This window comes from Dysidea avara, chromosome 2, assembly GCF_963678975.1.
Source record: "Dysidea avara chromosome 2, odDysAvar1.4, whole genome shotgun sequence".
Lineage (NCBI taxonomy): Eukaryota > Metazoa > Porifera > Demospongiae > Dictyoceratida > Dysideidae > Dysidea > Dysidea avara.
Genome location: NC_089273.1, coordinates 17,797,073 through 17,813,055, shown reverse-complemented (window position 1 = coordinate 17,813,055; position 15,983 = coordinate 17,797,073). Strand labels below are relative to the sequence as shown.

The 15,983-nt window shown below is 37.3% G+C and overlaps 1 protein-coding gene across 1 annotated transcript in view; it reads right to left on the bottom strand.

Annotated features, from left to right (window-relative positions):
• LOC136246764 (dual specificity protein kinase shkE-like) overlaps positions 1–14,282 on the bottom strand; it is a 49,170-nt gene extending 34,888 nt beyond the window's left edge. The window contains exon 1 of the mRNA XM_066038331.1: positions 14,198–14,282. The gene's annotated coding sequence lies outside the window, so the exon portion shown is untranslated. The remainder of the gene's footprint in view (positions 1–14,197) is intronic.
• Positions 14,283–15,983: the final 1,701 nt, after the last annotated feature.

The following is a 15,983-nucleotide window of genomic DNA, read 5'->3' as shown; positions in this document are numbered from 1 at the left end:
CAAGTGCATTAAAACTTCATTTTTGCTTAAATAGCATGAATGTATGTCAATTTACAAGTGCAATCAGAAAATCTTTCAAAATGTGGTAAAGTTATCTGTTTTTAGATACTTCTAATGGATCTTATATTTCAGTGTTTAAAGTACAGGCACAATCCAATAGAAATCATATTATATTACATATATATGGCTTCATATACCATGATCCTCCATGCTTCTTAACATGGCAAGTTAATGACCTGGATGGACACCTGCTTTGATCAGCTTTTAGAAATGACCATCCCTTGCTTGTTTATTCAGATGCCAAGTTTCAGTACATTTACTATAGAGCCTGCTCAGAGTACTTTTATGACTTCCCCAATACATTTTTGGTTGATTTTACTACAGGTAGAGTTATAGTAGAATAATACACATAATTCTACAATACGTCTGTAAAATTAATGCCAAATTGAACAAACTATACTAACAGGAATAATCTAGCAGAATTATACAGCCATAATCTGTTCAATTCAGCAATTATTCTACAGAGCAAAAAACCTATTGTAGAATTTTTATGAATAATTTCACTGTGTCTTTTCCTGTGTACTTTTCAGGTTCTTTGAGCATGGTATGATTGGTAATTTTAATGGCACCATATCTAATATGAAATAGTATGAATTAAGCAAATGTTGTACCAAGTTTGCTGCTTTTATTAAAAAGTGAACAATTTTTTTGCTTAGCCACTCTACTATTGTTTCTTGTTAATGACTCTTGTTACAAGGGCCAGCTGCTCAAACGTTTAGTAACACTGTGAAACCCTTTAAATGCGGAATGAAAAAAGCACTTTGATACAGGCAAGAACAAGTGAGTTGCAAGGCTTTAAAAATACTGTATAGCGGGTTTTTATCGCAGACAAATTTACTTGCGGAAATAAAATCATGTGACACTTAATCTCGTGAGGTAACAAATTCGTGACATTAAATTCCTCGTGTAATTTATTACTCATTGTAATAAGTGTTCATGTACGGCAGCTGCATACGGTATGTTTGGTAGGACAGCCGTGTTCAGTGATGTTTGGTGAAGAAACATGTGTTGTGTAGGGGAACAAGCAACTGATCGAGCCATTACAAAACAATCAGCAAGCTGTTATGTACAAACCAGCATCTGGTTTGTTGTTGAACATTCCAACACGACAATTTTACAGGTGCTAAAAACCTTGTGATAAACAAAACTTCACGTGATAAAATATTTTACGAATTTTAATATTGCAAAGTGTACAAAATGCGAGATTAAAGTCCTTGTGATAAAAACCTGCTACTCGGTATCCCATACATTTATTATGGACAATTCAGGTGCGCAAACACGTTTAAAACATAAAAACACACTTGTTACAGTACAAAACCATAGGGAGTGAACACACATTCACCTCTCTGATACTACTATATTTGGCAGGGTCTCAGGTGAACACATACCAACTATACTAATTCCTATGTGCACTTCATGATTATGTGCATTTTATGATTGTGTGCCTGACACACATGTTTGGCTTCATTAAAACTTCATGGCTATTATTGAAAATTACCAAAGAGACTTTTATGACGGTTATTCCATTTACAATCTGAGTATTAACTCAATATTCTAATTGGTTTACCCTGAAGGCATTACAAACGATCTGTCTTTTGTATACAAATAATTGATGAAAGCTCAGTGAACATTTATCACATACACACTAAAATTTGTACTGATATTTTGCTTTATGTGCAAAACTTCATCTTACCCAGATAACACATTTGCAAGTCTGTATTTTTTACCAGGAATCCAGTAAATATGTACAATACTTGAATGAAACCTACAACATAAATATTATCCGTCTGTACAAAATCAAGCAAAATTACAAATTACACGCAGAGACTAAAACTTAAAGATTCAATCAAATGAACTGATCATACCCTCTGCGCACACAAAGTCAATAGCTGAAGACTTGTTGAGGCCAAAGCAGTGGTAGAAAGATCTAGATCCTCTCAAACAAATGATGGCTACTCAGAGTAGGGAAAACTCAGTTTACATTTTAGCTAGTACAGGGTCTTGTTGTAAGATTGCCTATGTTTTCCTGACAGCAGAGTGGCTATTCTCTTGTACACCACTGTTGTCAAAGGACCCATGGCTTCAGTGCATGAAAATACTAAAGTAGAAAATGTCCCATGTTCTACTTCACGAACCTCTCTTCATATTTTCTCTTCTTCTCTAATTCCACATGCCTGTAATACTGGGGTAAAGATACTGAACAGTGTGTGGGAGCAAAAGGATTAAATGCCTTGACATCAAAATAAGCTTTCTGACCACGTTTCCAAAAACCATTGGCAACAACATCAAGATGGGCCCCATCCTCAACATTAGCCAATCTATGCTGAAAAGATTCTCCTGATAATGGTTGTAGAGATTCGACACAATGACATAATCCAGTTACACTGGAAAAAAACACATTTGTTCCTGCAGTGCATATGTAGTGCATATTAAGCAAATATCACATTCACTTATGTGCTCATCATATTTGATCTAGAGTAAATTTGCTGTTTGCTTCACATTTGTTGTTGAGTGTAGGAGAAGATAAACAGAATTTGCAGCACATGTGGACTGTATTTGTACAATTTCACACACATGGACAGATGCAGGATAGATGCCATGAATCTGAAGTGCATGGATAAGACATATGTTGCATACACATGACAAATTTAACTTATAAGCTACGTACCTTGATTCGATAATTAAATTTGATTTGAAACTAAAACATGAAAATAATTATAACATCCAATACGATGTCAAGGACAACTTCCTATGATCATTGAATGATCACTTTTAAGCAGAAAATGAACTTACACTATTAAAGTATCTTGGTATGTGAGCAGTCCTTGTCACATCTTTACCAGTGTTAGAGCAAGTCTTTGGTCTATAGTCTGGATACCTTTTGTTGTACTAGATTCAACACAAGTTGGTTTTCTTGAGATGAAATATGAGCACTGAAATGTTATCACATATCCCAGTAACTGAATCGGTTACGTTGTTAACTTATGACTCCCTGTATGGCTGAATCAATCAGGTAATGGCTTGCCCCAGCTCCAGCGCTGCTCTATCCACTGGGCATCTGTGACTTATAGAACATTACGGCCGCCCTAATGATGGGATCCAACGGGCGACAGTTTTTCTCAGTGGAGTTCCTCTGGAAGCATACTAGGAGTGACAGGGCTTCTGGGTTTCTTCAATGATTTTCACACAGCACCTGCTTGTCACTCGTCTGCGCTTTCCTGTGACAAGCAGCACGTGAACTCTCTTCTTCAAGGAGCAGGAGGCCTGGATAGAGGCACACTCTAGCAAAAATTATGCTGAAACCATGAGGTATTGTTTGCTGTTTGGGTTTACAAGAAGAAGGGGGACCTGTTTGTGATCCTAATAATTGAAAACGAATCCATTGTAAAAAAAAAATCTTGCCTGCCTGGCCGCTGTTTGTCCTGGCAAGCTGTAGACGAGAACTGAATTATGAAGACAATATGACGTAATGTTAGAAGAAGCAATGGATTGGCCCAGTTCTAAGAATGGTGATTTGGTGAGCATACAAAGCAAAAAAAGTAGAAAATTGACAGCATGGCCTGCAAAAGCCTGTGACACGGAAGCCTACTGACACTGACTTACAAAATTTGGACAAATTCCACTCAAAATTTCATCTAATTTGCAAGATTAACTGCCAATGAATGGACAAATTGGACCTATTATTCTCACTGTTTATAATTCATAACGGATTCAGTGGTCTCAGGTGTGTTGGTGTTGTTTTGGTCAGTGAATTCAGCCATTCTAAGTGATCAGTGAGTAAACTACTAGCTATATTTACTACCCTAGATTTAGTGTATCAGTTTTTGTTTCTACTGAAATGCTGTATGGGTAGATTCTGTTAATTCAGTTTTTATATGCATCTACACATGAATATTTGTGATATTCTGAGGGACTATATGGATGCTGGTTGTGTAGTTTCAAGAGCTACGGTAATGGTATTTCCCCATGTGCAAACAAATAATCAAGTTGAAAAGTTTGTTTGTTACCTACAACATGTAAACAGTGATATAAACTTATCTTTATTTGATTAAAAAAAACTTTTTGTACTTCGTCTAAGACTTTACTAGAGCAAGACACCTATCCTCCAAGCAACTTACCAATATTTTATCTCTATACCATGCAGAGATTTGTGTGATGCAGTATTACGTGTTAAACCTTTACCACTGTATACTCACTACATGGATTTAGCAGTAATAAAGTTTCTTGCCTTAGAACATCTTAAGTTTTTTAAGCATGTAAATCATCAAATCCATTCATTGGTGGTTGGAGAGACAGCATCATGGTAGGAGGTATACACTCAACATGCATTGAAGCATATTGGATTGGAAATGATGGCCGTATATTGATGTGGCCTGTTCTGTATGTTATATCAGAATCTGCTGATAGAAAATGAATACAAGGAAATTTGTATGACAAAAGTACAATGAATTGAAAATCTGCTGCCTCTACCAGGCCAGGTATGCTACACTGAAAAAGCCATTTAGCCAGCATCATTTCTACTAGCGATTAAAATCAAGTGCATTTACGGCAACTGAACACTGGAACAGAGGCTGTTCTTGCTGTGTATCTGCTGTGTATCTGTCAGTAAAAAAGTTATTTCTGTAATTTTACAAATGACAACTCAACATGTGTTTGGTATAGTTGATTTATATGTAATATAGTGAGTTTTGTAAACAATTGTTCACATGATAGTGAGCTACAGTGCAAAGTGTACTTAGTTTGTTAATGATGTGTAATTCATATTCACTTCATATTTATATCATATTCATATCATGTGTATCATACATAGGCCACACTAGTAAATATAACGTACATATATATGTGCCATGGGATTGCAGATGAAGTAAATGTGTAGCAAATGTGGTACTATATGCACTGCACAAAACCACTAGCATACACATGTTGCAAATATCACATGTGATCTTTGTAATATTCAAATCATATTCAGGTTGTCTCACATATGATGCACATATAGTTAACTATAATTGCTTCATTTGTACTCTGTTGCACATATAGACAAATACATAATTTTTTCCAGTGTTAATAGTCCAGCAGTGATGTCTCGAAACTCACTGTGATGAATTGTAGGGAGACCACCATGTGGGCAACAAGGGGCATGCTCAACAGAGAATCGCTTGCCACACACACACACAATTGGAAGGCAACAGTGGTGGTCACCAGTTATATTGAAGGCACGAGACATCACGAAAAGCACCTTTGTGCAAACAAAAACCATGTTCAGTTAGAGGTAGAGCAGTTACCCAATTGGAAGAGCCTTTTTCAGAAGATAACATGATGGACCTATATAATGATGGTGATAGCATAGATAGCAAAGTATCATGGGAGTCTATGATAAACTGGTGATGATTGCCCAAAATTGTTCTTCTTGCCTCAATCTGTGAAGACAACACCTAGGCACAAGATTGCTGTAAAATAAGGTGAATTAAGGGAGCAGTAACTTTAACGAAGGCACCAAACTGGAACAATGAATAACTGATGGGATTAACAACCCCCAGACCTCCCAATCTGGTTGGCAGAGCAAACAAGTTTCGTTCACTGTCACTAAAAGATGGTTGACCAGTCAAGTTAGGTAACAATCTACAATGAATAGTTTCTTCTAGAGGAGACAAGAATGGTTGAATGTTAGGAATGCATCTCATTAGAAAGTTCCATTTGCCAATAAATCCATTTGTAAATGCAGCATATGCAGCTTGAGGATGGGTAACAGAGATGTCTGACAGCTGCTGCAATTCTTTGATCCAGGATGTTACTTGCTTTTCTACAAAGAAGACGACAAATGAATGGGAGCCTAATGCAGCACCAAGATGACGCTTTCCATTCGATGCTATAGAGATCCCAGTCCTCTGAAAAGTGGAAACTGCTGCATCATGCATTCCTTCCTTCACAACAATTCATGTTTTAGAAGGATTAGGGAAATAGCCATAATCAGGACCAACAGATGTCAATTTATTCCACCAAGACTGAAGTTATTTCAAACCACCACAAGCAGTAGCATCATCAGCACATCGTATCTGTTGGACAGAACTTCTACCCAAACAATTAATCAGTGGAATCACTCCTAGTGCATACATTGGCATTGCTAGGGGGTCCCCTTGAGTGGTTCTCTCTTCAGAGTGTAAAACTGACCCTCTCATGTACAAATTAACCTCCTTACAGTAAGTGTTTATTAAGATGGTAGAAAAAGGTGGAGATACTGTAGGTGCTGTATGTTTCATAAAGCTGTGTGGTGATTAAGAGAGTTAAACACATTGGTAGCATCCAAAAGTATTACTGCATCCACATCAGGGGAGGAAATATCTCTCTTGTAGAATGAACAGCAGCTTCACACCCTGACAATTGACCAGCACATAGCTGTAACGAACCAGCAGCTGCTTGAATATCATTTCAAATCACAGACAGAACAACCTTGGTAATCTCACGACGTGCAGTTTCTCCGATCCCAATTGAATGAAATAGCTACATGTAGCACACGACGTGCTATTATTGTAGCTTTGTTTCATAACAATACATGCAGTACATTAAAATTGAATATATTCAACAATAATTATTACGTCATAATTCATCAATTACTCTATGTTGTTATACATCACTAAGGAAGCTTAACTAAAGCAAACCACTTTAAACCACAAATTTCTATTAGAAATATCTTCTAAACTGTTTTATAGCCTGTCAAAGCCTCACAGCTGCTTTTATGTGTATGTTAGATACCCATTGGAGGTTTTTCAGTAGGTTGATAACCCGAGAGCATGGTTTGGTCACCGAGGCATGGCAATAATTAGTGACTAAGGTGTAGCCGAGGTCACTAATTAGTTCCCATTGAGGTGCCAAACCAAGCATGAGGGTTTCAACCTACTAAAAAATGACAGTGTGCATCTAACCTATTTAAAAAGCAGCTCATTACCAACACTGACAAAAGAAGCACAGAGTCACGCTAGGTAAGGTCCTTTTCAGCATGTTTGTGTGTGCCGCCAGCTCTGTGGCCAGTTTAGTGTTGTTTTAGCAGCTGTTATTTAGTTTCAAGCTAGCTAATACTAAGAAGTAACAAGGTGGCCACAAAGCAAGAAGCTTTACAACTACTGGCAGCAAAGTGACAATCTTTATTACAAAGCCATAAGTTTTATTACAACCTCGATTACAACACCACAAGCTTTATTACAACTGGCCACAAAGCAACAAGTTCTAAATACAACTGGCCACGAATCAAAGCAACAAGCTTTACTACAACTAGCCATGAAGCAACAAGTTTTATAACAACTGGCCGTGAAGTGACAAGCTTTATTACAACTGGCCATGAAGCAACAAATGTTACAAACAGGTGCAATAGCACAGCTGAAGTGTGTTGATGATCTAATGGTGACAGTACTGACAAGCACATGAACACAAATGTGCTTGCTGTAAACTCGGCAACACCAGTAGTTTCACTGATGGCTAGCTAGTTGTGAACGTGGAACACTGTTGGGGTAGCTGTAATATGCATCGAGCAGCTGGCTTGTTTGGCTTGACAGCTAGCTTGGTCAAGTGCTGGTATGGCTGATGAAGGTAAAAACCTAAATCTCACTAACCATACAACCACTAATTAAATCAGTGACATAGAAAACTCTTTGAAGTGTTATTAAATTTACCATAACAGTCTCATGTGACAACAGGTCTCTAAATGAAACTTAGAGCCCTAACCTCAGGTCTCTAAGTGTATAAATAACCTCATTAATTGTGTCAACATCAAAGAGAATTATTCATGCTGCTTTCTAAGTTTTGATTGTGTACAAAGGGAAGAAACTCCCTTTCACCAAAACTGGAAACTTTTACAAGGCCTGTTATACTGTTTACAGTGGAATCTCTCTCATCCGGCTGGTCTGGTACATATTATCATCCATGTCTCAGAAATGTCCATAACTAAGAACTGCATACTAATAGTATCCTAAAGTGACTAACTTAAATACAAGTAATGTTGTTATCTCTATCAGTTTGTGCTATGCGGTTTAGTGAGCAGAGGGAGAAATCACTACAGAACATTCACGGTCACTCCCCTGGGCTTTAAAAATGCATTGTCACCTAGCAACCAAGTGGTAGTTGTCACTAGTAGAATAAACAAGCCACCAAACAGATAAACAACCTTTAGGATCCCACAACTTAGAAAACCGCCTTCTTTATCAAATGTCTGCATTGGCTGTACAGTGCTCATTAAACAAGGAATATTATTCTTGGTACTATAGCCTTAAACTATGCACCATTAGAATCTTCATATGCTACAGATTCCAGTGGTATAGGGCAATTGGAAACAGTGGAAATTGAAACCAGAAGTGGAGAGTGGAAATGGAATATGGAAATGGTCAAATCATCATATAAATGTACCCTAGAGTGAAACACTTGTTTAGTGACCACTTTTTACAGACCACCTTCTTATAAAGACCACCTCTGTACAAAGACCACATTGTAATTAGATCTCAAAGATGGCTAAGGACCACTTTGTGGTCACCTTTGATAACTAAGACCACATGCACCCTCACTACATGGTAATATTTGGTAAGCTTCAAACATGTATTTCATGGCTCAAATCAATGTCATCTCTTTGTCCACACTTCACTCAAGTCATATACCACCAGAGTTGGGGTAGTTACTTCAGAAAAGTAACTAGTTACTAGTTATACGTTACTTTTATCCCATGTAACTTAGTTACAGTTACAGTTACTTTTCAAAGAGTAACTAAATACTCTAATTACTAGTTACTTTCCTAGCATAAATTATGACTTGTTTTTAGCTTTTGTAATATGAATTTTGCTCAGATATGCATCATTACGGGATGCAATACATATGTGCACTTAAAATAACAATTCTGTGGCTATTTCAGGTCAATTATAATTATTGGTATGTCTGTTACTCAAGCTGAATCATAGAGAACAGTACACAGAATCTGTCTACTTAATGTGGCTGTAGCATATATGGCACAATAATTGAAGTGCTCTTGCTTTTAAAGCAGAATTAGTTATAGTATTAGTTACTACTAGTGGTACCCGCGCAAAATGCGCATGATACTAAGACAATTGTTATGTCCAATTGTGTGAATACACTTAAATTTGAACATTACTAATGATCAAGGAGTAATCACATCATTACATACCAACAAACACATGATTACACATAGCTACTGATGTGCATACATAATTTCCTCAATTGTGTGTGGCACTAACAGGTTCTAGTTATAATGTTGGTGGCTTTGTGCACTGGAATTTCTGCACATCTGTACAGTACTCATGCAGAACACAGTTCTCATGTAGGTGGCGTATCAAGATGTGTCCCATTACAACCATGCACATACATGAAAAAGATTAGTTTTGGATGGCAGGGATGTACTCAACTTTGATGATGTTGCATGAACTAACAAAGTCTTTGAGTGTGATATGAGGATCAATTTACCAATAGTTGGTGCATCACCACAATGAGCTATGTTCTAATTCAACTTGCATTTGGCACATTCATTTTGTATATTTATGTAGTCAATTTGAGTAACTGAATTGTAGTTTTATTTCTACATCCTAGTCATGGTAGTGTAATGTTTACTTATCGCATGACCAAGTGTGTATGCAGTACAGTATTGAGTATGGGTATTCAAGTTTATCAGCTGTACTGAGCAAGGTCAACACAACCATGTGGATTTGGATAGAGAAGAGTTCTTTTGTTGCTTTCTGAATCAAGGTGCATTACCAAGATGAATTCTTCATATGAAGAGTGGTTACTCTAGAGAGGTTGAGAGAGAGATTGACTGTTGGTAGAGAGGTTGTGTGTGTTCTATTAGGGTAGATATCGCAATGTATGTTCTATTAGGGTAGTTCAACGGAGCTTCTAGAAGTTTCAGCTGTCCCTGTGGAGTTACCAAGGAGTGAAAACGTATCTTATGTCTCCCTACACATTGAAGACTGCAACAGTCACTTCATGATGTTGTCCACGATTCGTATCCTGGTAAGATAAACGTATGTTTTATTAGAGTAGTTGAACGTAGTAATCTTCCGTTCTTCATCTCTCATAATGGCGAATCTTCCTTGTGTAGTCTGTTAGGTAGCCTGATTGGAGTGATCATAGCTCGTTAAATTGACACCCCTACTACGACTGTTTCCTTCTCCCTTACAGTGGTGTTGCTGGTAATCCTACGTTTTAGGTCTGTCTGTAGTCCCTGACCTGCTTATATTCGTGTCGCAGTAGCTGACACTTCTCTATTCTTGTAGTGGATAACACAGCAGGGTGCAGAGTGTGTATTCCCGGCGAATCTTCCCTCTGTAGACTGTCAAGTAGCCCGATCATAGCTCGTAGACTTGCCACACCCACTACGAAAGTTTCCTTTTATACTGGTGGGTGTGTTAAAAAAATTTTTTTTTAGTTGCCAGATGATAGCGTACACACCAGATCACATGATCAAATTCGCTGATGTGATTGGTTAAATCATGAAAAAGTGATTGATCCTATTTCATTGTAAGCTTTTAGACCAATACGTCACCTAATTTTCTATTGGCAACGCGTGTATACCGGAACGCCGTATACGCGTATCGTAAACTTATAATGGCCATTGACAGTGATAAGTATCTCGCAACCAAGGTTAGCAGGTAATGACAGACACGAAAACCACCTTATGACACATTGTTTTGGACGGGTAGTTGGTCTAGCGAGTTTGAAGCTAATCGGGGGAAAAACCAGGGAGGAGTTTTTGTTTAAAAATTTTATGGCCTTGATTTTCCTATTCTGGTTCTGTCGTCCACAGGGGGAGAGAAACGTCTGGTGTAAGCTGGGATGGGGAAGGCTGGTAACACGATAAAGGTCTCCAGTAAGTTTTGGACACATTCGTGTCTTCCTCGGGTAGCTACGGTGGTTTAAAGGATCATTCCCGTAGTTTAATGAATCGCCACCAATCCCGGATCAAAAGATTCGCCTCAAATTTTAGATTTGAATGGTACCAATCCGATTGGAATCCGACCAAGAACGACGGGACAGTGCCGGAAAAGAGTTACAGAATTATTATATAGATTGTAACTTAGTTACTTTTCAGACAATTACTCCTAGTTACAAGTTACTAGTTACAAAGCAAGTAACTAGTTATATTACTAGTTACTTTAAAAGTAATCAGTTACGTAACTTAGTTACAAAAGTAACTAGTTACCCCCAACTCTGTATACCACCATCGCTTAGTTTGTACCAGAATAGATAATACTATGGTACCGAATGTGTCATACAAAAATATTCCATGCAAGTGAAATGTAGCTAGTACACTAAAATCTACTGTATCAACAAAGAGCCTATATACTCTTTTACCTGTTTTGAGAAAGTGGTCTGACATAAGATGTTTGGAACCTAGCTATTATTGCAATGAGAAGAGGTGGTCTTTGCAAAGAGGTGATCTTTATAAAAGGTGACCATGAAGTGGTCAGTATACCATGGAGATCTAATTATAAAGTGGTCTCTGTACAGAGGTGGTCTTTATAAGAAGGTGGTCTTTAAGAAGTGTCCACTAAATAAGGGTTTCACTCTAGGATACATTTATATGACGATTTGACCATTTTCGTTTTCCATTTCCACTTTCCATTTCCACTGTTTCCGATTGCCCAGTGGTATACAACAGACTATATTCCAGCAAAGACGACAGAAAATAAACATTTATTCAATGAGTAAAGGTTGTTTATTTACTGTACTGAATTTCTATTTTCATCGAGTTTATTGAAGGTGGACTGGCTGATCACTGAAACCATGTGATAAAGTTTAGTAGGGACTAGCCTATGTACAGTAACATGCACGTACAGTGGAATCTCCCTTATCCAAACCTCTATTATCCAGGCACCTCCATTGTCTGGACAGCACAAATTGATCATGTGACTTGTAGCTTATTGACCATAATGAAGTTTGGATTAGATAAAAGCACAAGGAAAGGAAGCCTAAAGAGGGTAGGTATAAACAGTGGACTCAGGGACTCCAAGGACCTGTGGGGATCCTACATTTTTGTGGAATTTTTAGGAAATTTACATACTTACTTTCTATCCTTGTACTACTGAGATACCTTTATGGCTAGTATGAAATAGCCTAGACCACTCTTTCTCTGTCCTGTGGACTGCTCTTTGTACATTGCCTAGAAATTATAAGTGCCTTGTATGTAGGCCACTCATTCTTTACGCCTTCAGTAAATGTATTAATCAAGGGCTTATTTCTAAAAGGGGTTATTTCTAACAGGTCATTGCCTTCATGTGCTAGCTACGTTGCACAAAGATTGTTTATCGAGCTGCTGGTGTACCTTGCAGTAATCGCTTCACTGAATCCATTTTCATGTCATTGAACTTTATTAACTGGTGACATGTTAGGCTAGTGTGCTCTTTGTGTAGCACAGTAGCCTATTCAATGCAGGAAATTTTCAGTGGTGCTTATATGTTATTTGTAATTGAATTAAACACAGTGTAAACAATTGCAACAGACAGAAAGTGGATTTACCATGAGAGATTAGCCACTGTGACTAGCAGAAGTGTCTAGTAAAAGTACAGAATGTATATAAACATTGCAAAATCCCCATGAAAGTTGGGTCTTCACCGGTCCCAGGATCCTTGGATCCCCGGTCCTGAGTCCACTCTTTATACCCACCTGTGTCTTCCATTCATTGCTTCATTTTAAAAGTAATCTTTAGTGTTGGATATACATAAGGTAGGAAATTTGGTTTCATTTCATGTATAAGAATATCCTGTTATATCATACAGTATGGTGGTATTGTATAATAGGGATCATGCAGAACTCGGTTTTTCCAGCAAAAATATTGCCCTAAAACCAGCCTCAATTTGTCTTCAAGACACCTTGGCAGTATTGGTCAGGCACAGCCAAGCCCAAAAATGTCTTTAGACTAACCTCAAACCCTTCCAAAAAATTTCCATGGAATTAAAAAAAAAATTTAACAGAATTATTTTTATTCTGACTAACCGATGCCTTCAGCCAAGCATAGCTCGACAATGGATATAACTACAGGCTAGATTTCTTCACTGTTCAACGTCGCTTCATCCCAAGAAGTGCCTTTCACCAACCGCAGTACGTACAGTACAATACACGCATCATGGACTTGCCTTTGTCCTCTTTTACATACCAGTTCTTATTCCTGACAATGCTGGCAAGCAGTCAATTCATGTGGCTTCACTTTGGCTGTGTTGGTATCTCACCCATGTTTTCCATAGCAACTGGATTGATTGCAGAGATGCTTCTCCTAATGTTCTTTATTTGCAACACTGTGTAACAGATTGAAATAAGTGACACTGAAGCATAATGGCCACTGTTTAATCTCGAGTAGTTTAGGGCTCGCGAATTGTCTGTATTTTCATGGTGATTGGGTTGATTGCAGAGGTGCTTTTCCTACTGTTCTTCATCTATAATGCTGTATAACGGGGTGAACATAGCTTATAGCAAAGTGTAATGACTATGTCATTTTCAAGTTAGTAATTGATACCTGGGACACATGTTCAGATGAAAACATCAACTCTGAGGCCATCCTTTTCTTTGATGCAGTATGCGTGGGTTTACTATAACGTTAGTAAAAATGTAAACAAACAAGTATGAGGAATTTTAAGTTCAATTAGGGATCATAGAAATAAAAAGTAGGGAAATAAGAGAGATCACTTACACCTGCAGATATACCAGTGGACATTTAATTCCTAATTCAGTCATGAGTATAGGCTGAAATAGGGATTGACAATGTCCACTAGTATATCTGCAGGTGTAAGTAACCGTCCTTGTTTTCCTACTTTTTATTTCTATGATCCATAATCAAATAATTTTTCTTTACACTTGTAGTAATATAATAGAAACCTGACACTCTGCCTATAGTTTACACTTACACATTACTTCATGCTCAAAATTGATTCTGGGTTTGAAGGGTTAAGTTAATGATGATTGGATATAGCAACAAAAAGCACAATAATATAACAAGATGAAAGAAACATAACTGAATAAGTCTTGTATGTTTTGTACTAGCAGTTATACAATAATGTACACAATTGAGAGTAGTATAGGTTTTGTGATTGGGTTTACACATTTGCTAGCACACTTAATATCTACAGTAGTAGTACTAAACACAGTAGTGACTTACTCTATCCTTCACTGTTATGTCTGCACCAAGTTCTACAAGTAGCTGGACGATACTCAGTTTGTTGTAATGAACAGCCCAATGTAGTGCTGTCTCGCCCTGTGAGTAACAGATGATTAACATGTTATGAAGAGACTTTTACAAAGTATACATACATCAGCACAAATAAATCATTTGCAGGCCAAGCAGCTACACTAGCAACATTAAATGTTATTACCCAGGGAATTTAGTGTATCTATATCATTGTGATGTAATGACAAAGTAGTGAAATGTATACCATGGGTGAATATTGGAATTCTGAAAAGGAGTTTCCACTAAAAGTAATTAATTGAATATTCTACAGTACTGTTCAAATGTAATGTCATCTTGCGAGAGTGCGAGCAATTAAAAAATTTGCAAATTAAAAGGCGTGGAACCTGTTTCTCTTGCAAGTATTCATCCCATATGAAACAGGATGAGTACTTAAAAGCAAAACAGGTGCCACACCCTTTATTTAGCAAGTTTTAAATTGTTCATGCTCTTGCAAAATGATGTTACACTTAAGCGGTACTGTAGTAAAGTGTTTTATTATAATAACTGACTGCTTCAATAGAGTACCTAGATGATTATAATATCAATGCACTAATATCTGATGTTGCTGTTATAACCATGATTAACTAGAGTAAGATAAAGGCTATTATTGTGTTGTATTTCACGAAAAATCTTAGATGTAAGAAAACCTGAAATTTCAAATTTTCCAAGTAGTAATTTGTTAATGGATATGACAAAAACATAAGGACTCACAGACTATCAAACACAATAGCCTAAATTTGGGCTTGTGGTAGTATAACAGCCAAAACAAACATCTTGCACCAACCTCCATAAATTATGTGACAGGAAGTGTAGTTACAAAAACTGGTCAAGCCAATATTAAACCATGAGCTTAAAACAAGTCTTTAATAAAGTGCAATTGATATTGAAGCTGTCTCTTTTGGTACTGTACATAAGTGTAAATCAACAAAATGACATAATTGTATTTGTAGTAGCAAGCACCTTGCTGGCTGATTAACTACAACATACTGTTAAGCCTACCCATCATTATCTGTCACCTGAAAATGTGCACCAAACTACACTAAGTATTCACAACAATTAACCTGAACACAAAATCCAAGCAACATCACATGCTCAACAGCCTTAAAGCTTGTGTATTGTATTCTTCCCATGTGTAATGTATAATACAAAGTGTGCACATTTCATAAACACAAGAGAAATAAGAGACTAGTTTTAATTGCAGTCAGGTTGGGCTTGATGTAACATTTTTCTCAAAAGTTTACATCAGACAATTGTTGCAATTAGTATTCCCCTAGCAGCTATACAGTGAGTTACTATGGAAAATAAATGCTCTCAGGCAAGTTCCTCTCAGCTTGTTTGTAAGTCTATTTTCCAGTCCTTTCATATTTTAGTTGTGTCCATTGTAAAATTCCAAAGGGCTTTCCTGAAACCACTGGTAAACCCTTTGGTGTCCTATCGCATACAGAATAACAATAACAAATGTGACCAAGATTTTTCAAAAAATGGTCCAAATCGCACATAATAGTTGGTAGCTAGCTACATTGTACACTACCACACTATGCCTTAGCATTGCTCAGATTACTCAAGACTGAGTTAAGAGTTGTCTTTTCTGGGATGTGTGGCAAATGTTGGTAAGGATCAGTGGTGCACTATGGGATGGCTTGATACAATTTGCTAAATACTTTTGGTGCTGATTCTGCTGCATATCAGCCACTAAGAAGCCAGTATTGTCCATTAT